The sequence below is a fragment of the Ischnura elegans genome, chromosome 3, assembly GCF_921293095.1.
Source record: "Ischnura elegans chromosome 3, ioIscEleg1.1, whole genome shotgun sequence".
Taxonomy (NCBI): domain Eukaryota; kingdom Metazoa; phylum Arthropoda; class Insecta; order Odonata; family Coenagrionidae; genus Ischnura; species Ischnura elegans.
Window position 1 is genome coordinate 112,323,348 of NC_060248.1, and position 22,179 is coordinate 112,345,526.

At 39.4% G+C, this 22,179-nt stretch overlaps 1 long non-coding RNA gene across 1 annotated transcript in view; it reads left to right on the forward strand.

The window, feature by feature from the left end:
* Window positions 1-6,331: 6,331 nt before the first annotated feature.
* Window positions 6,332-22,179, forward strand: part of LOC124156378 — a 373,814-nt gene continuing 357,966 nt past the window's right edge. Inside the window, exons 1-2 of the long non-coding RNA XR_006864309.1 lie at window positions 6,332-6,495; window positions 6,741-6,779. This is a non-coding gene — a long non-coding RNA (uncharacterized LOC124156378). The remainder of the gene's footprint in view (window positions 6,496-6,740; window positions 6,780-22,179) is intronic.

The following is a 22,179-nucleotide window of genomic DNA, read 5'->3' on the forward strand; positions in this document are numbered from 1 at the left end:
AAAAAGTTTGTGGAACAGTACTGGGTTTTGTTTCACCATGAACATTTCATCGTTTCACCAAGTAACGCCCAAATCAGTTGAAGAACACATGTAATCTGGACTCCATTAATAGGTAGCATTGTAGAAGTAGTTGTAGTACAAAATGGGATAGCCCTGTAAATAGACAAATACCTACATTTATGTTGCAGCACAGAGTACATGATTATAGTGTCAAAAAGTTCCATCGATAGATGTGAGTGAGCTTTAAAAAATTGACATTTCTCACATCACCACAGATACAGGGCATTAGCTCAGGCAAAAGAAATATTCATATAATGAGATAATCATCCATTGAGACCCAAAAAGAACTTTTGCTGAAAGTGCAATGCATCGTTGTTACCTAACTCTTTGTTTCAAAAGGGGGACTATGACCAATGATGATATTCATGTCCATAAAACCAGTGGCATAACTATGGGGGGAATGGGGGGATAGATCCCCCTCCAAAGCCTCAGACAAATAAAAAAATTATTTTAAAACTTTTGTCTAGTTTTGACATATAACGACTGCATCTGCTTAAAGTTAAATCTTAAGTGCCAAAATGCTGTAAATTGTATTTCCAGGCATGTCAATTTTCAAAAATTTTCCGGAACCCCTGTTGCCTGGGGGGGTCCCCTCCCGTGCCCCCCCATCCTTTAGGGGTTAGGTGGAAGAGGGGACTTTCCAGTCTCAACCTCGCCTGAATAAAGGCATTTTATTATTATTATTATTATTATTATCCCTCCCAAAGCATTTTCCTATACGCCACTGCATAAAAACTCAGGCATTCAACACAAATAGAGTGATAGAGATTGGTGAACACCGTTCACTGATTCCATGTGATATTTCTAAATAACGTGATGTTATGTGATGTAGGCAGTGCCTTGCTTTCATCGATTTAAGTTTGAAGGTCTGACATGCAACTAAGAGAGCTGTGGACATACTAGTATGCATAATGAAATTATGACTAGAAAACTTAGATTCCTCAGATAATTAGTATATTCACTGAGCAATAATCATTATATAATCACTATTAATGTTTGGATATTACACTGTGACATAGACAAATAGCCTGGGGAGGCTGTGGGGGCCTCGGTCCCCCTTAATTTTTTTCCCGTGCAACGACTACCATCCATACACCTGCTGATGAGATGACTCGCCCAGGGGCACTTTTACGCTCCATTTTTTGATATACCTAATTACATTTCATAATTTCTACCAATAACCAACAATGAATTTAACCTGTACATATGTAAAATGCATTTACTTGAAAATTAATGTATGGTTTTATGACACATACAAATAGACAAAAAAGTATAAGTGTAGGCAACTCCCATAATACCCTAGTTCCCCCTGAAGCAAAATTCTGGCTATGTGCTTGCTAAGAGGTCACTGGCAATGAGATGATGTACCACAGTAATTTTCAACACTGCCAAGGAATGGAACATCTATTCTTTTGCTGAAAAGGATAAGTGCCAATACACCCTAAAAAAAAAGTGGAGAGAGTAATACTTCAAAGACGTATCAGATACGATTGTAGCATGCATCATCCATCGTTACGCTGATGAGTCACTGGGGAGATTATGTATATGTGGATGGTGAGTTAGTGCATACGTCAGCATTGATTGTTGGACCGAAAGCTGACCCATAGGAGGTGCAGAATGCTCACGATTCATCGAGTTATCGATGATGATTGGGCCAGGGGCCATTAATCTTCCTCAGAGAGAGATTCAAATGACATGCCAAGGTGGACTAGTGGCTGTTTGACTGAGTGGCTGCTGCTAGCAGGGGGTCACAGCCGAAGGCTGTGGAACATATTGTATACTTCAATATTTTGTGGGAATAACTCACTACAGTGGAACCTCGTTAAAGCGAGTACGGGCTATAGCGACACCCCCGCTATTACGAGAGATAGCCGATGCACCGTCAATTGACCCTATTATAAGCGTGTTAAAAAATTCGTTTTTACGAGACCCTTTCGGTGTTGGCTCTCGCCATAGCGATGGTTTCACCGCCGGAAGACTTTCATGAAGACTCCTTAACCTCTGTAATTGCTAGCGATCTGTTAGAAATGAAGTTAATGGAGTGCTCAGTCTCAAATTTATGTGGTAAACTGTCGTTCGATAAATATAATGATGACGAAACAATGCTTTGCATGATTTTTATTCAGTGCGGCGCTTATAAATTGTTTGAATAGTTAGTCGTTATTTGAGTAAGGAAATTTAGTGATGCAAAAAAACAACGCCTTTCGTCTGGATTTATACTTACGTTTATCGGATAGATGTTTATCTGTCGCCGCACCACTCCTGTTCCTGTATATCTGTTCGAAACAGGTATATTGGCTATTATTTGCTCCACCTCCGGTAAAGCGACAATTCGCTATAGCGAGTGTTTATTAGTGCACCGTGGGGTGTCGTTATATCGAGGTTTCACTGTATTTTGATTCAGGGTGGCTCCTCATCTCTGAAGCTGATTGCTTTAAAAAGACACATCTTGTGTTGAAATTTTAAGATTCAAGAGCATTATGAGAATGTAATACTCAGGAATAACTCAGAATACAAACTTCATATTGATAAAATATATTGTATATGCTTATGATCATGTGATATTAACGGATAAAATATTTTTGTGTGCAACAGTCAGGGCCGGAACTTGGAGTTTTGTTAGGGGGGCAGAGATCAGTTTTCTGCCCCCCTCCCCTGATCCCTCCTTGCTCGCTCCCTCCCTCCCGTCCCCTCCCAAAATAAAATTCTTCCATATGCTATTTCTTTGCTTATGCATTAGTTGAAATTACACACTCCATGATGGCTATTAAGAAGCTTTATTAATATTACTGTTTAGTAATTTATAAATTAATAATCATTGCTAAATCATTTAATTAGAAAAGTTAAATAATTAAAAAAATATACTTTTCAAATTCTGCCACCCCTGAAATCTTCCCCAGGGCACCTGCCTGGCCACAGTTACATTCAATTCATAATTATCCATGCAGTAAATAATTAATATATATTTAATACGTATCACAGTGACTGGTAATTGTCCTTCTAGGCTATCCCTGGTCCTTCTAAAGTTTACATTTCATCCACATAAAAATTTTTGGGGGTAGAAGGTTGAAACCTTTAACCTTTATTGGCTTTAGCCCTGTGAATGTAATCAGAAAAAAACATGGATGTGGGGATCAAAATATAATGGGGGGATTAAATGGACTGGACTGAATTAATATATGATATGGTAGTGATGATGTAAAGTGAAGGGGATATGCAGATTGTACTAAAAAATAATGGGAATATTATGGGGATGAGACAAGGTATGATGACCAGCAGTGGTGTCAACACTGTCCCCCACTAGTTAAGAAAAGACAATAGTCAAATAATACTTTTATCATTTTTGGTGCCTCAAAATTTCACATGCATATACTGTGGAACTTGGTTATAATGCCATCAAAGGGACCAGAAGATTTTTAACGTTATATCCGAGTGACGTTATAAAAAAACAGCCTTTAATCTGAGTGAAAGGACAAAGTGAAAATGCAAATGTCCTGCTATATACAACAATGTTTATTGAAATATACTCGTACATTGGAATATGTATAATAAAAAAACGTTAATAAAAAATGATATTCACAATTAAATATTTTATAGCCTAATAAAAACCTTACTTTACTGTCGAAAAAAATCTGTGATCTTCTTTTGAACGGTCCTTTCAGAAATATAAATTCTCTCAGTTTTGCAACAAACGTCTTGAAGCGCGCTGAGTGTTGAAGCAGTGCAGCAGTGAAGCACGTTTGCAACCTAAGAATTGCAAAATGTTTGACTCTATACCCGAGCGTCGCAATATTTGTCGACGATATAAACAGGTTTTCGTACAACATAAAATGTTCAGTTTCGGCTGGTCTGTATAAAATGTGACGTTGAACCCAAGTTGACGTTACAGCCGATGCCGTTATAACCAAGCTCCACTGTATGCATTTGTAGCCAAAATAGTTTTTTAAAATATTGATTAAACTAAGGCATATACATTTAGAAATATGCAGACATAACTTGTAATAAAACTACATACAGAGTCATATTTCACTTGTAAAAAAAAGTTAAGGAAAGTGCTTTCCAGCAATGTTAATTTTGTCATAACACCACTGATGACCAGTAAAATTTTAATAATGGCATTTGGAAATAAAAACAAATATTGAGAGCTTATTTTATTATAAAATATTACTGCCATTATGGATGAGAAACATGGGGGGAAGTCAGTGAATTTAGTGGTAGGAGTAATTGTCAAGATTTCGCTATGAAATATGTAATTTTGTATCTTAGCGGACAATGCCATTTTTATCAATGTAAAAAAGTTACTGTGAACGTAGTTAGTTAAGGGTTTGTTAATTTTATTTAGCTGAAAATTACTAATTGGCTGCGAATAAAACCGAGGTAAGAAAGTAGAACTTGATTTTTAATTTTTTCTGAACTAACAGGTGAAACATAATGAAGATACACTTTTGTATGTTCCAGGCCAGGTTGCCAGGTTTCGGCAGTACACACTGTCATTATCAAGGTGATAATACAAAAATTTTGCGAGCTTATATATACTTAGCTTAGGGAGAGGGGGGTTAAGACAGGGAGGAGGTGGTGATGGTGGGAGGGGAAAAGCTAACGAGGAATAGTTTCCTCAAGGTCAGTGGGTTTACTTGCCGAGTCCAGCAGAACTGATAATAAAGGGGAGGAGTGGGAGGGGTACAAAAGGTCGTATACCACCCGTGCATTTTTGTTTCGACATGCTCTTAAAATTTTTAACTGCTCAAGAAAATCCAACTTTTTACCTTTACAAAGATTGTGGAGAACCTTGACATTGAAATCACTGCTATGGTTGCAATCTAACAAATGTTTAGCAAAGCTAGAGGTTGAATCGCCTCTTACCCAACACTTCATACGTTCATTTACCCTAGTTTTTATGGCACGTCCGGTCTGACCAATATACACAGAATTACAATCAGGCATATTGCAATACAATTTGTACACACCGCTTTGGTCCTTGTCAATAAATTTTGGTTTTGAATTAAATAAAAATTGCCAACAGTTCACCTTGATAATGACAGTGTGTACTGCCGAAACCTGGGTCGGTATTAAAAACTCTTGTGGAACATACAAAAGTGTATCTTCATTATGTTTCCTGTCAACAAGTTCCACCAAATATCGCCTTCCAACCTTAAGCTAACTGGTGAAATTAGTCCAGTTATGTGAAGACTTCGTCTATGGATTTCTGCTATAAATTTTTTTATCAGTAATAACAGGAGATGGGAGATACTTAAGGAAGATAGGAATACAATTAGATCAATAAACATTAATTTAAACAAAAGGGAATGACTTTAAAAAATCAGGTTCTGTACATAGACTGTACATCACACTGAATGTAAAATTTGCATCTTGCTGTCACATTGATAAAGACACCAACTTATTCATGATTTGTTCACACTCATATCACAACTCATTCTATTCAATCTTATGGGATGCTTTTGTCACATTTTCGGCACTTTTTTTGTTACTGCTCTGTCACAGCCTATTTGCACTACAGACAACATACTTTACGCCTTCATCAGCTCAGTTTTTCACATTATATTAAGTGCTTTTTCTTCGCTGATAAATTTTATACAATGTGAAGAAAAATCGCTAGGTTATCAACTGTCTTGCCTAAGTCATAGGGATATTTTCTATTTTATTATTTGAAATTATAACTATTTTTTTATTTGTGAAATAATGGCAGCAATAAAATTATTATTCGAAAAAAATATTGACATTATTTATTAAAGTTTTATAAAATAATTTGTTGTTAAATTATATTTGCACACTGGAGCGAAAGCCATGAAAAATTAATTTTTTTGCGTTTTCTTGCAAAATGTTAGACCTCTCAACCACTTAAAAATCTACCGATACTGATGAATAGCTATATAAAAATTGGCGTTATTATATTTAATTTGATAGAGCCTCGCAAAAATTTTATCCCTACACATCAGAGCTATCAATCGCGCCCGCAAGAGGCGTTTTAAGTTGACTTGAATCCACTCACAATTATTTATTAATGTTTTAGTGCCACCTCATGTCGTGTAGCATCCAAGCCCATGGTAATTGAAATCAAGTTTATGGCAGTAATTTTCAATTGTGTAACAAGCAATAGATGAATGATAGGCATCAAAAGAAGTAGTTGTTCCACCGATGCATCGCGAATCAAGGTTTCAAATTTAGGCGCTAAAAAGAGCGGTTGCAGTTCTCTTAATACTCCGATAGAGCGCGTTAGCTTACCAGTGAGCCGGCTTAAGTAGTTGTATTTCTCACCGAGGTTAGCGCTACTAAAAGTTTGACATAAGAAAATCGTTTTCCCATTGTCGTTTGCGACATTTTGTGATTTTATTTTATAACAAATACTGCCGAGCTGAGTGAAAATATGTATTTTAGCCGCGGAAAAACTGAGGATTAGATTCCCTGCATATCGAGGTAATGTGAACATAATTATTTTGATTTGCTCTGATGTTTAATCTTTCGAAATCGATGAGATGCTCAGACTAAATTTTCTAGGTAAAATGTTTTTTTAATATTATTAGCGATTCCTTTTTCAAGTTCAATCTGTAGGTTTTTTATTTGTGGCTATTTGGGTGCTATAACTATCAAGCGTATATGTTTTCGTCCGGTGATGCTGTGGTCCAGAGCATTTCAATGATCATTAACCTAATTCTTTACAGGTGGTGTGAAGGTCCTGCAGCCCATAACTTCAAGGATTGGTGAGTTATTTGCGTGAATTTTGGTAAATTTGTGTTATCGAGATATATTTTTGGCGGAGTGTATTCAGTGCTCATCTAATTTCCCAAGTCTTTATTCATTGCCCCAGTTTTTATTAAGGTAATTTGTATTCCGAAACTGATAGGTGTTTGTTACCTGTGCCGAGAGTATTTCAGTGTAGTGTAAATAGTGATCCTGAAATATTTATGCTGATTGACCCTAAGTGCCCTAGATACAATATGGGTCGATCCAATAGGCTTCGGCGAACTTTAAACCATGAATGGAGAGCTGCCCTCTTCCGTGTGATTTTGATCGCCCTCGCGATTGATTAGATAGCTAGCTTACTTACAGTTCCAGAATTTTTGTTGAATGCCTTGTCTGGATTATCGTGATTTCAAAACCGTGGTTACATGAAATACTTTTGTCTAAATCCGAGAAAGTGTTAGCGATAGTGTTGTGAGAAATTAACTATTTAACTTCGGAGATTTGTTCGATACTAATCAGTTTTTCGTGGGTAGACTTATGGAACATTAGGTTATCTTCTTTCTCCGAAACGCTTTTCATTTCGGTGGGTTGAGTTGACGTAGATAATTCAATATTTTTGCCTTTTCCCTCTCTGATGAGTGATTCAGTTCTATGATTGGGTTTTAACGTAAGTGATGCAGGATTTCGACTACCCTTCCACTGTAGTCCACATTGAATAATGAATATGTTTGGTGTACAATTGGGCCTCAGTCTTGGCCTGGCTTTCGAGTCTTGCAGCTGTCCTATTCAAATAATGTAATCTGTAATATTGTGTCTGCTCTTGTCTGTGATGCTATCTCATGGTCTCGTCTGTGAGCGTGCTTACAGCTGTGCTGCTTTATGAAGGGCATCGAACTTGAATCCACAGCGTGAGTGTGGAATGTCCTATCGACGTGCCGTCTCAAGTATTTTTTTTAACCGATGCACCAGAAGCGTAGTAACGACTAATTTTGGATAAATGTGTACCTTTCACGTGAGTGTGATATTTTCCCTCTTTCAACTGTTCTCTCGAGTTTGCTTCTCTCGTACGTCTCACGCGGTCGATCGAAATTTCATCACGTAATGACGTCTGCCGTGGAAGTTACTCTAATGGGCTCACTTTTCTTTTTGCAGTCACCAGTCAATCGTGACTATCGTGGAACGCATTTCTCTCCGCTTCCTCTGCGTACCTACATACAATGGAAATTTAATCCAATCGTCCCGTCGCCATTGACTCTCGAAGTCATTCCCTTTTCGTGTATTGTACTTCGGTTTGTGGGAGATAGCGATAATAAACTACGCGAGGAGGTATTTGGATGTTATTGGTAGTTCCCGTAATATTTTCATGGCTCAAATACAAGCATTTTTGGCTTTTTTTAGTGAAGTAATCTTCCCGTGTGTAGCGTTTCCTCTAGATATTTAAATCTCCGTTCTGGATTGTTTTTTGTATGATGCGATCATTGAATTAATTATTCACAATTCAATTGGCTATCCTTTATAAAGTCTACGCTATAAGATATTGATTCTCAATGCTTCTTTTGTGCGGTGGATGATTCTCTGGAGAACGGTTTGTTTATCTGCGATTAGATGCTGGAATGTAAACAGTATCAGCTGTTCCGGGTGTAATCGTACTTATTTAAAATATTCGAGCACCATTATGCTGTGAAGGCCAGTGTTATCAAGCGTCACTGTGAAATTACGAATTCTATCTCAGGAATGGTGTAATTTACCCGGTTCAGTGGCGAGACTGGTAACGATCCCGTCTGGGAGCTCGAGATGCCGCTTGTTCGAACCCTGCCACGGCCATTTGTGTTTCAAGTACTGTAGGATAATGAGGATTTGGAATACTTAATAGTGTGATATAAATCTTTTCTTGTGGAATTTAGAACATAAGTACGTATAGGTTTGGCTTATCGTTACGTTATTTCTTTTGTTTGTTGCACGATTTTTCCACCGGTTATAAGTTATCCACCACCATTAAATTTGCCACCGGTTATTATATATCCTTCAAAGTAGATATTCCGATTCCGCCTAGGTATATATAAGTCATTCCATTTTTGAAGTTTCCCGATCTTCGTAAACGTTTTCGCGCCGGGCGAATCGTCTGTTCCGCTCCACGTAGGCAAGTGATGTGTCACCTATCGCGGCAGCAGTCCGTCTACTAGGTCACTGGGGAGATTTTGCCCTTCCCCCGCACTATCCTTCGCGATAGTATTTCTATGGGTGCCGTCAGTTGAGTGGCAAGTTTTGGATATCAAAACCTCGGAACTGGGGCTCATTTTCAGAAAACATGCGTTTTTAGGAAATGCATCGTGACGTTGCTTCTTAAAAAAATAACATGCCAGACTATTCAAATGCTAACTCCCGGTTCATTCCTCCCCCCTCTTTATGCGTCCTTGATCTTCAGTTATGCAATGTGAGTGTAATTCCAATATAAAAAAATCCTTGAGATATCTGATAGCTTTTTTTGTGACTAGCAAGCTTGTAAGTTATTTTTCCTGGCTTTGATCCTCGTCTTTTCGTTAATAAAGTATTCAATGGAGTTTAATCTTGGAAATCGCATGCATCGATTAACCCGGAAAATATCGTGTTCGTGAAAATATCGATTACTGCTACGGCGTTACATGTGGATTGCAACGTTACATTTACATGAGGGTATATCATGTCAAAAACTTTAATTTCATGTAATTGAGCGTAGACACCGAATCATCGGTCGACGGTGAATTTAGACTGTGACCAAATCCCTGTAACCAAGTTGCGCTCTGTATGATTTTACACTTTCCCGGCGAATAACTATAGAAAAATCTTCTCGGGATTGCGCGCGGGTTAGATTATTTAAGAGCGCCGACGTTTCGGGTACCGACTCGCTACCCATTCTCACGGCTACTATTCTATAGCCGTGAGAATGGGTAGCGAGTCGGTACCCGAAACGTCGGCGCTCTTAAATAATCTAACCCGCGCGCAATCCCGAGAAGATTTTTCTACAAGTTGCGCTCGTTTGAAATACGAGGTAATGTTTTTTATAAGTCTCTAGCGTTTTCTGTCCGTGGTCTGAGCCGAGTAATTTCAACTTTGACGGATTTTCGCCCTTGTATGTCGATGTTATAGTTTCTTGCCCTTTTCCATTCGCAAGAGGCGCTTTGCATGAGGAAGTTGGGGAATGCAAGTATTCCGACCGTCTCGGGTGGGACCCCAATTCGGAAAATTTTGGCAGGCCTTTTCACGGGCGGCTCGACATCAAAGGAATCGATTTTCTGCCCATCGATTTCGAAGACAAAGCGCAGTACTCCTCCATACAAGTGGCTGAGTATCTCGTCTGGGCGGAAGGAATTTATTTTCTGCCTTACCAAATTAATTTCTCCGCTTCATCTTCCCCGTCTCTCTATATTTACCGCAGTTTTCACTTGCCTTTTTTCCTAGATCTTCAAACTATTTAGAGTACATTACTGGTGAAGTATTTTTTAAGAGTTATTTTTTCTAAGACTGGTAGTTTTTACGTGTATAATCCATTTAACTGGAATCATTGAACTGCAGAATGATATATCGGTGGCAGTAGGGTAAAGTCCTCGACTGCCAAACAAAAGGTCGCGGGTTCGAGTCCCTCCTGTGTCGGTTGCCCCTTATCCAGGGTATAGTTTTTCGCACACGTCTAATTATGAAAATTGTTGAAAAATCCGATATAAAATGGCCAGCATGTGCTGTATTCGGTAGTATGGGAATAAATCAAAGAAAGTGAAATGTTTCGCTTCGCTGAGCTGCCGCTTCGAACGCTATTGGGTTCACGTTGTCTAAGAGACCATCGAGATCCGCCTGCATCTCAGTAATTTTTACCGTGACACGATGTTTTCCATTAAGCAGCACCTGGATACCGGCAATAAAATGGATTAGAAATTCAAAATAAAACCAAAAAAATATTCCAACTTCCAACGGGACACGACAGCCTATTGAAAGGTTCCTGACCCACCATTGTTGGAATAAAAACTCTTGCCTAAAATTAGTGCGAATTGTGGCAGATAAGGGAGAACAAGACCTGAGGATAAAATGAATTCTTTTTTTAAGATTAACGCTTTCACAAAGCATCACCCTGTGCCAAGCCCGAGAAAAATGTTTGGATTTATATAAAAATCTAAAATCACTCATTATTGGTAAACATATTTGGCTAGCCTTGACATTGCTATGCCAACTTGTTTTTTTATTATGTTTACTTTACGTAATTTTAGTCCAAATTACTGCCTCATCTCTCTTAGGAGCATCCTTTTCATTTAAAAAGCACCTTTCTTAGAAACTCCTCACGGAAGAACCGAAGCATGCTGAACATTGTTTATGAATTATTTCCTTTCCAACTTCAGCGGAATCTACCGCATTAATTCGCGAAGAACAATGAGGGGAGTGATGAGTAAGGAAGCGGAGTGCCATTGTTTCATCTTGTCGTCAGGTTTTCGTAATGCCAGCTTTATTGTGTCAAGAGTTCCTGGAACAAGTGGCGAATTATTCAGCGCTACCTAACCTTTAATTTTGCCCCTCGCGTGCCCTCTTCTAGCTTCAAAACTCAGGATGGCATCTTAATTTTTTCCGAGTCTTTTCCTTCTCGTTGGAAGCCGTTCTCGATTCCAGACCAGCTTCGTTCTTTTTTAATTTTTCTTAGTTCCAATCCTCTCAGCTCTTGAATCGAAACTCTTTTAGCATAAAGGGTTGCATGCATTTAGACGTTTTATTAGTGTCTAATGTGGATACTTTTGTGTGAATTGTGAGGTGAGGGAGTTAAAGTTAGCGTAATTTTTTAGATAAGCTACAAAAGGTGGAATTAGAAAATCTCCTCTAGTACTCGTTTTTGCGTTTCCGTAAAAATTTCTCGTTACTGCACTGGCCGAGTTTACCTTCGCACGTAATAACTCAAAATTGGACTCATATTTAAATCTCGTAGCCTCCTGTGCGGAAAAAGTTCATCATTAAAGAGACATGGGCCCTCCTTGTCTTGGAAAAGGAAACTTCACCTTACTTCACCCTTAACTGTAACTTGAAATCGAATGAGGTAAACTTCTCCCGGGTTTCCCTCCGGGTCAGATATTCTTTGCCAAACCGATGGTCTCGGATTCGAGTCCGGCTGGGGCATGGGTGTTTTTAAATGCGTTGTTCAATTATATTAAAATGGTGGTAATTTGGGGAACCTGTGATCAATACAGGCATTATTACTTTTATTCTGCTGCCCAAGAGAAGACCGGGCAGCAGAACGCAAGCAGGCTGTGCTGCGCAGGAGATGACCTGACCCAATGGTAAACCCGCGAGGAACTCACTTCATGAGGTCGCAGAAATCCCATTTTGAAATCGCGAAATGCGAACGTTAATGACCAGTCAGGGATCGGCTACGTTGTCAGATCGGTCTCAACTCTGGGCTTGAAATATTTTCGGCTGTGGGGTTATAACTTTTTTTAACAGGAGTGTATTATAGTTAGGCTCTCGGCTAATCTTGAAAATATTCTGAACCAAACAGTCATTTCAGCTATTAAGTATTTTAATGAGCTTTCCATTAGCGTGACATACTGTCGGTTACTCTAGCTATCATTACTTGCGACAGCCCAGGGGCGGTTCAAGGATTTTTTTCTGGGAGGGGCACAAGCAAGGCCGTATCCAGGATTTTGTTCTGGGTGGGGCACAAGGATACCTCGTAATACAAAACGAATGCAATGATAATGGGAGCGTATTAAAAATCTTGCATATTTTTGAGGGTCGGGGGGGGGGGGGGGGGGGGGAGGGGGGGGGCACGTGCCCCCGTGCCCCCCCCCCCTGGATCCGCTTATGCGACAGCCAATATTCTTTCGACTTTCTTCCTCACGGTCCAATAGTTAGGCTCTCTCAAGGCCGAGAAAATAATCTGAACCAATCTTTTTTTGTTTTGGCCCCAAAATTTCTTAATGAAATCAGTTTTCTGTTAGCGTGAAATACCACCTAAGGCTCCTCTGCATGTTCACCGTGTCGCTAATTCAACGAGCACAGATGATCAGATTCGCGTTCATAACTACGCCAGTAAAAACTGAATGAAGCCACTCAAATATGGTGAATTGTTTTGTGTAAAAATTCACTCTATGATACTACTCAATGCATGTCATCTGTATATGATTAATCGAGAAAAAAAATTAAGTGGTGTTGTCTTCTTTCAAAGCACTTTCATCGTTCTTTCTTCTCTCGGAATGCTAACCAATCCGTTCACGTTTTGGACTCAAAATATTGTAATGGAATCAGTTTTCCCTCAGCGTGAAATACCACCCAAAGCTCCATGGCACGTTCACCGTGTCGCTCACTCGCTGAGTGCAAGTGATCAGATTCTCGTTCGTAGCTGCGCCAGTGGAAGACTGAGTGAAGCCTTCCTTCGGGGTTTCTTTCGCGGAGCTCGGCAGAGTCGTTTCCAGCACAGCGAGGAGGAAGCAATCGTCCCCCCGCGTCTCGACTTACAGTTCTCGCGCGGACCCAATTGCCTCGACTTATTGTTAGCGGACGGGGATTTGAGAGGCCGAACGAGTATGTACTCGGAATGGTTTCCCGTCTCTCCGGAAGCCTTTGCGTCCGCTTTTGCTTTGCTGGCTTCCACATGTATTTACCTCCGTTAATGCATGTGGAAGCCAGCAAAGCAAGGTAGGTACGCTCGTATCTCCAGCGTTCGCGTTTCGTCGCCGCCTCAAATTTCCGTAATCTCGTTCTCTCCACCCGTAATCCCTCTTTTACCTTCCCCGTCTCCACCCACGAATGTTGTCGCCTCCGCCTACTCAGGCAATAGACATCGCGATGCATCGCCTGCAATCGCAGGTACGCCTTTCCTCCCCTGAGTGGAGGACGTTGTGAAGGTGTCGCTTTCTATGCAGTGCAACCCATTGCGGTTCATTCTCTTTGTTCTCTTTGTAACCATACGTTTCCACGATCGTTATTTCCATGCGCGTTTTCGTCTCATACTAATAATGTTATTTTTTTGCGAATGCTTTTTTTTTCGTGAGAGAATCGCGCACGAAAAAATTTCAATTCCCCATAGCTCGTGAATTTGCGGTACGCTTTGATTCGGTATTTCTTGCTCCCGTTCATGACGTGGTTTTTCATGCGTTGAGGAAATGCGGGAGCGTTCTTGTCGAGGAATTTATTTGGGACCCAGAAAACTCGGGCGTGTTAATTATCACGCTTTGGAATTATATGGAGCGCGGGAGGCTGTTGCTACGTGACGGATATAATGATTCTTGAAATTGAGGTTGCAAAATTACGCATGCGTATTGAGGACCATTCATAAAGGCGATTTCAGAGGAGTTAATCGGAACTTAGTGCGAAAGACTTCTGAGGCATGCATTATCAGTTTCTGTGGAGTAATTTCGTTGCTTTACCTATATCTTTCGGCGTGAAACGTTACCTTGTGATTTCAATATTTAATCGGTCGATGGCATTCCATAAATATAAAAATATTCTATATTTGACCGATATATTCACGGAAAGGAAAAATCTATCTCTCATTAACCATGAAAATTTCAAAACCGTTGTTGGTGAAACACGTCATTTTCGTATGTAGTCAAAGTTTGAGTCGCGCGAAGAAATAAGTAATGTACAGTTTACGTGGTTGCAGTGATATTTATCTGCTTTATGTGAGCCTTGCATACAATTTAAAATTTGAACTGTGATAAATCGGATACAGTTTGAGCTTGCTTGAAATTATTTATTTTTTGCTAGCACTTATAAAAGTATCCTGTGACTTTCTATGCTTTGGTATGCAATTTTTTAAATTATTTTTTTCAGACAAAGACACGTAATTCATGGAGAATAGCAATTAAGGATCTAATTTTCTCTTTGATTTCTAGGTAAACCTATAAATTTTTTCTTCAATCTCTGCCCGACTATGCAATTTCATTGTAGAGTTGGTTTTGTATTAATTTTTTTAAATGGCGGTACTTGAAGCATAAAGTAGTCCTTTCATTTAATACGAGCTAATTAATTCGACCAAAGTTTTGTAATTATTTTGCAGGTATTGAATTTAACAGCCCCTATACTCCTGTGTGTGGAGCGTGATAACCATCATTATTTCTTAATTTACGTAAACTCTCGGCCGTTTTAAATTAAGTCTCTCATATGAATGACCTCAATAATGTGAAAGGACTACTTTTATTTTTGTCAGTTCGAGAATTATTAGGCTTAACGGATCGCGGTATATGATCCATCTAAATTAATTTCGCATTCTCCGCTGGCGTTTCATTCTAAAGGAAAAAGAGGGTGGGGTTATTGATTATATAGAGAGAAATTTCTGCAGTGAACTGTGTGGCCCGCATGCAAAAATCCACCGTTGCTTTCTCGACCGTGGCGGCGATTTTGTCGATTCGCGCGATTAATTATTCCGGATATTAATTGCGACAGCATTTATTTCCATATTCCGTGATTTTGACCGCACGCTCGGAACTAATAGTTCATTGAATCCGTGGAATTTTATTTTATGTATAATTGGAAATATATATCCACAGCGACTCGAGAACGAAAATCACAGTTTAGGGCAACTCATCGTTATAACTTATAAATGGCCGTTATATTCCCCGCTCACAAACGTTTCAATGGACGTTCTATATCCCAATTTTGCTATTCCTTTTTCTCTCATTCGTTGGACAGACACAAGCGAGAATTTTTAAATAATGAATTTCTATCTACGATAAGGATGACAATTCCAATTTATTTTTCAGATATAAATTTAACCGGAAGCAATTGATTGGCGATTAATTGATTTATTTTGTCATCTCCATGTTGCTTTATAAATGATTTGAAATTGTTGGAAAAGCTCGTCATGACGGTAAATTTACGAAGAGAACTGGTGCCATTTACAAAAATAATAATAATTGCATTAAGTATTTTGGGTTAAGATAACCAAAGTATGTTCTTCTGTCCAATTTTCTCGTATTCAGTGTTATTTTTCTCGATTCTCTTCATTCCAGAGAATGAATGTTTGGTATGTTGAATGTTACAGAGACATTTTATGTACAAGAAAGAAATATCAGAAGTGTTATCTAGTAAGTAAGTATCAGTGTTTTTCCTCGTTGCTTTTGGGTGTGTAGGAAGCCTAACATATTATTTGTGATAGTTTCCGTTTTTATCGCTGATTTATCTGAAGGATCTTATCGATTGAGTACCTATACAGCCATGAAAGTCTACATTGTGCTTTTATCTTGACAATGGATTCGCATTTCCAGACCGATTAATGGAGATTAAAAAATCTCAGTTCCGTCCCAATAAGGGCGCTCATTCGTCAATGTACCCCCATGTCTCCCTTCCTCCCTTTGCGGCATAGCCCATGCTATTTTTTCTCCATGCAAATTGGCGAAGGGTTGAGGGTGGGTCCCGCCGCCCATGCTAATTCCTCGTCTCCCATTGAACTCGCCGCAATGCGTTCGACGGGCGTGCACGTCTTGTGTGCGCCTATAAAAGAGGGATGGGAGGTATGCATTCGTGCAAAGTGTGGAAGGCACTTCCCTTGCTTCCTTTCTCCTCCCCTTATAGCACCTTATAGTAGTGAGTTCCCTCCTACATCGTGACTCTTTCCTCAGCGACGCTTCCCACATCGCTGCCTCCAGGAAGACGCATTCGTTGAGGAAATGTACTTAAAGGGACTAAAGTACGTCATAAGCAGCAAGCACATCAGACGAGACTTAAACCATATTCCACTCCTGCATGATTTCAAATACGGTCTGCATATACTTGCTGATTCCTCCGGAAAAACGCAAAACATGATGCCTATCCCATAATGCCTAATCTCTCTGGGACTATGACCCCAAATCGAACCATAAACATAAAACTCCCAAAATTGCCCTTAACCCCACCCACTCCTTAATTCCCTTAATGGAAACTATGCCATAACATTACTGTTTTGACTTGACAGCAACTAACATTTGAAGAAACCCTCATGAGACAGTTGTAAAGCTGGGAGTTGAGAATTTAAGAAGACTAAAGGCCGCTGTACACGACGAATGATTTCATTCGCATTATCATTCAGCATGATCATGCGCATGATCATTCACCGTGTATGACGGAACAATTCGCGAATGAACCTTCATGTGCATGATCATTCATTGAAAATTAGAACATGTTCTATTTTGCTCGCATGATCCTGTGAATGATTTCGTGATCATTCAGCATGATCATTCACCGTGTATAGCGGCCTTAAGAAATCTATTGCGTTCGTGCTTGGCTGCGCAGTAAGGAAAAGCTGAAGCCAGCAATGAGACCCATCAATTGCAGTCCTATTATTACGGTGATTGTAAAACGTTAGCAATAGTTAATAAATAGGTTTTACTGAAATATTTGTAGTTCTCCCTCTTCGTGAGTACTAAATGTAATGAAAATAAAATTTTCAATCGAAATAAACAACAAGAAAACAAACTTTTTAGTCGTAAACTGCCGATCAGACCCATCTCGTGATCTCCGACGGAGCCATTTCTATCTCGGTCTCATGCGAAGAGCAAGGTTTCTCAGGATAGTTCTCTTGTTTATATTTACACTGCGGACGTAGTCTTCCGCAGCTGACGAAAGAGGGAAGAGATAGCAGGATATGGTTGTTCGAAGTATTTTATTTCTCTTGCTTGAAGACCGAATTGAATTGCGAGGTGTAGTTTTTTTTCCTTGTAAACACAATCCCCAGTCGAGTCTGCGTTAGAAAACCTGCATAGGCTTAGTAGAAGGTCGTCTGCAATCACGTGATGCGTTTTGGCCTATTCAGTGACCCCTCTACGAGTCGCGTCTTGTCGTGGTTTTTGATGTCATTTTGACCACATCCTTTCTCCCTCTAATTGGGTGTTCGTGTCAGCTTTTTGGTTTGTAAGCAGTACAAGACTTACTGTTAACCTAAAGGAAAGCCTTTTAGAATGGGATTGAGGGTAGAATGCGATTTTGAGTCAAATTTTATCATTAAAAATGGCATAATATTCACTCTTTTAAACTAAATAAATTAAGATAGTATGCATTTCATTAGGGATGACAAATATACATGTGATTCACTGTAGAGATCCCCCCACCCTAAAATGATCCTTCATGACTTCTCTCCGAACCTATCCATCCTTCATCACCGCACATATTATATGAACATCATCTTGTTAAACATGTTTAGCTTTCGATTAACTTATATGTTTGATAGATTATTTTATTTCTTTAAATACTGGACTATTTGTGAGTTATTTTTTTGTATTTTTGGGGATGTTCACTCAACAATGTATTAATATGTGGGTAAAATCTTCCTCCAAACTAAACACCTTAAAGACGGTTTGCATATTATCATTTAGGCAACCATGTTTTAACTTTGGGTACGATGTGAAAAGGTTGTCGAACATAGAACTCATTTTATTGAATGGGTCATTGAGCTATGTTTTCCGTGATTATTTGTGTTGCGAGTCTCTTTGCCAAATATCTCTCAATCCTCTGGTATTTGCTTTCCGTTGGAACCCTGTTTATTCTGTTCCCCCAAAGAAACTACCTCAGACGCAAGTTTGTATAAAAGCTCAAACCAGCGTGTTATAGTTACAGAAGTTAACGATGCTATAAATAGGAGATGTGATGATCAAGTTGGCGAGTTAAGTAATGGTCTTTGATCATTCAATAAATTACAAATAATCACATCGTTTTTTCCACAATCGATAAGAGTCTATAACGGCAGCGTTAGGACTTATAGGTTAGTTGAATTTTAGTGTTGCCTACTATGTTATGTATTTATTTACACATGTTTCCGACTTTTCCTAGTATTTCTAATAGCATTTTTTGCATGTTCAGGCTTCATAGGCAGATTGCATTCATGAATCGTTGGCAAGTTTTGTCTTTGCATGAATATGGATGCATAATTTATTTGTATGCGTTACATTATTATGACCGTATGGTGTGCATTTGGGAATCCTCTTGCATGCCGCATACTTGGTGATTGATCATCCCCTGCCAAACACTCTAGAGGTGGCTCGCATGTAGACATGATCCATGCATACGGGAACTGTCACTGGGCGATTTCCCTTTCTTTGGAAACTCGACTTTGGTCCCACCTCACCCTGTGCATGCGTGCTGTTGCGTTTCCATTGAGAGGCCTCAGGATTCAGAAAACCCTGGTCTATCAAGCGAGAAACCATTGAAGCTGGCAAGTTGAAGTGCTGGATGAATAGAGGCAGGTAGGCCGGGAGTTTTTAGAAAAAGACTGGGCCGATGCGGGAGGAAGAGAAGTAGTTTTCGGTTTAGGAGTTTTCAGGGGTGGTTGAGCGAGGGAATCGGCTGATTGATTGACTGGCCGGTAGATCGGAACGAAAAAGGCCGTCGCTTTCTCGCCACCCGCACCACGTCACTTCCGTCGCCTCCTCCCCACCCCTCCCACATTGTGTCTAGTTGCCTTTCTTGTTTTGCCGCAGGGATGTGCGAGGGACCGACCGCCGCGCCGTGGCTTGGCATTGTTTTTTTGAAGTCCCGTTTTGACGCTCTCGTCCGTACCGCCTGAATTTTTTGTGTCCCCCGTTGATCTATTCCAATTTTTCGCTTAGGAAATTAGGATTCGTTGAATTATTGGGGGAGTTTACATTTGTTAACTTTATCTCGCTAACCCTTAACAACCCCAGAGCTGATTCTGGAAGAAATCAAATTTCAATATTATTCATTTTGAAAACTTGAAAATTTTACCCTAAATGATAATTATCCCGGCTGCTAAGTATTTCGTTATTGACATTTTCACTGCAGAATAATAGGTAGTTTAGATAACTCCTGAGTAGAGCTAAAAGTTTAAACATTTTTGATGTTGCTTAGAAGCAACATTAGGTTACAAAGGGTTAATGGAAATTGACAATCCATGTCCTGTTTGTAAGATCCGATGGAGCTCCGTTTTTATTCGATTCTTTTCCAGTGAAATGAGACATTTTATTCCAATAAATTTTTTTAGCCTTTGAAAATATTTATTGTCCGTTTTTCTGTGACTGTGTCTCAGTTGGTAGGTTATGTTTGCTGATAACCCATACTCTTTTTATTTTTTTCGAAGTACTCGTGTCTCAGCAATTGTCCCGTGCAACATTCGGACCAATGATTGTCTACGACGGTCGAATAAGATTTTTAGTGATCATAGCCTCGTTTGCGATTGCGCTATGGTATATGTCACGTTTTTTACGGCGGAAAATTCTAATTTTTCGTAACTATGTTTATTTCGAAAGAAATACGTCGCTATGAGAAGGTTAGCGGATAGGAGAGAGGAATGGAGAGCTGCGCCAAATCAATCTTAGGGTTGACTAATTATAAGTATGTGTGTTTCGAATAAGTGTTACATTGACTGATGTACTACTAGATTCGCCGTTTTCTTCTAATTACTCCGAGAAAGCATAACATATTTTGATATTAACCCATAAACTTTTTCAAACTGTTTCTCTTATATACATACCTACTTATAAAAATAAATGTTGGCTTCCAGATTCTACGTAGTTAGTAATTTAAGGAAACGAGCTTTAGGTAACCTCACTCTAAGTGGAGATGATCGATCATGGGGTTAAGGTCGATTCAGTCCGCCACAAATGTTTTAAATCCTACTGAAATATTCGAATGCAAACGACTGCTCATCGAGATCCTCTCTCTTATCGCCAGCAATATTCTCAGAGTGACTTGCGACGGTTTTTATGAATTTATCCATGGAATTAAATATAAATTGCACGATCATCTTGTTATAGCAAGAAGCTACTCGCGATGCGTCTTGCAAATGTATGTACAAGCCGTTGTTTTGAAAGATTGCCGAATATTACGCTATTTTTCTACTTCCATTATCATCCCCTGTCCAGCTATTTATTTTATTTCCCTTTTCACTTTGGATTTATATAAGGGTTATCTCTTAATCGAGTTATCCCATCGGTTACACAGGAAAAGTGGAGGTAGATAAAACATGGTTTGAGGTAAGAAAATACAAACAAGAGGAGTTGATTGCCGAAGAATTACTGTTTAGTTAAAAATTCGACCTTGTGTTCCGCACCCTTAAATTGTACCCTAATGGGGTTATTGCCTTATCGGTTGTAGCTTCCTTTAAACTCTTAGCTGTCGTTTATGCCTATTACGATTTTGAACTGTGCCACCAGAGTACCATTGATCAAAAATTTTGGGAACGGATTTCGTTTGAGATTAACAGTAAATGTGATGAGGCTAAAAAAGTGTCATTTTTTTACGGCTGACATTTTGGGACTGCTGGACCGAAAGCTAAGGATAAATTACGTAGAGGGCAATCGATACCCTTTCAGTCTGCGCTGAAAATCGGCCCTGAAATAAGATCCCCTGCTGAGCCCCGTCCTTGCTCGGTCACTCAGGTTTCTGGTTAATCCGGCCGACACTGAGGCAAGCAGCTCTCTTGCGAATGGTGCACGAAATGATGCATGTCACCCCTGGGCCGTGGTGCGTTCACCCCGCTTGTTTTTTGTCCCGCCCTTTCAGCTTCACAGAACAGCGGACGGGAAGCGGTTTTGTATTTCCGACGTTCGAAGGCAAGGTTGGAAGTCACGGTTGGATCTCGGCGGCTCTTTATATAGATCGTCTCCATCCCCGAAGAAGGCATGGAAAAAAATGGGCAAAGCCTGATGTGCTTGCGGAGGAATTCTTGAGCTGAGTAGGGTTGTAGGGACCGGCAGGTTGAATCGGGACCCTAGGTTGAAATGTTGGTAAGGTTATTTTGCTTGGAGTCACTTTAGGTCTACTTCATGTTTGCTGAATTAGAAGGTGAGAGCAAGGCATCTACGTAAACCATCCCGCAATGGCTAACTAGAGATGTTAATTCAACTGCTTTCATTCGCTCTGCACCTTGCGTTACAATTGTTTTTTTGCCATCTGCTGCATTGTGTGATGGATTTTCAAGGCTAAAGATGCATCTTTTTGGTCATTCTTCATGCTCTTTCGACTTTGCTGATGATTTTTTAAATTGAGGTATACCGATATATTTATTAATTTGTATTTTTTCTGATGTGGATGCAATAAATGAATCTTGAACAGATACGTGTAGAATTTTTTTTTTTTACTAGGGTGCTCAGTTGAATTGTTTACAAATGGATGAATTTTTTACATCCCGAATGTTAGAGTGCACTATATTTCATCTACAAAAAAACTCATTTTTTACGGAGGAAACAAATTTAAAGCTCTTGGTTACATGAGGGCATTTTGGGCCAATATGGGCATGTTACGATTGCTTTGAGATCTATAACTACATGATTATAAGCGGATTTCCGAGCGGTAGAAGAAGTATATTTAATGAACGAATAGTAAAGGTCTTAATATAGTGGAGCTCTTTTTGGTTGTGAATCTTGGGCCGTGGAAAAGGACAAAGGAGTGAAAGATGCCAAAATTGTTATGGAGTAAAGAGGCTATGAGGTTGGTTAGAGGAGAATAATGGATGGACAATAAAATAGTAAAAAATGG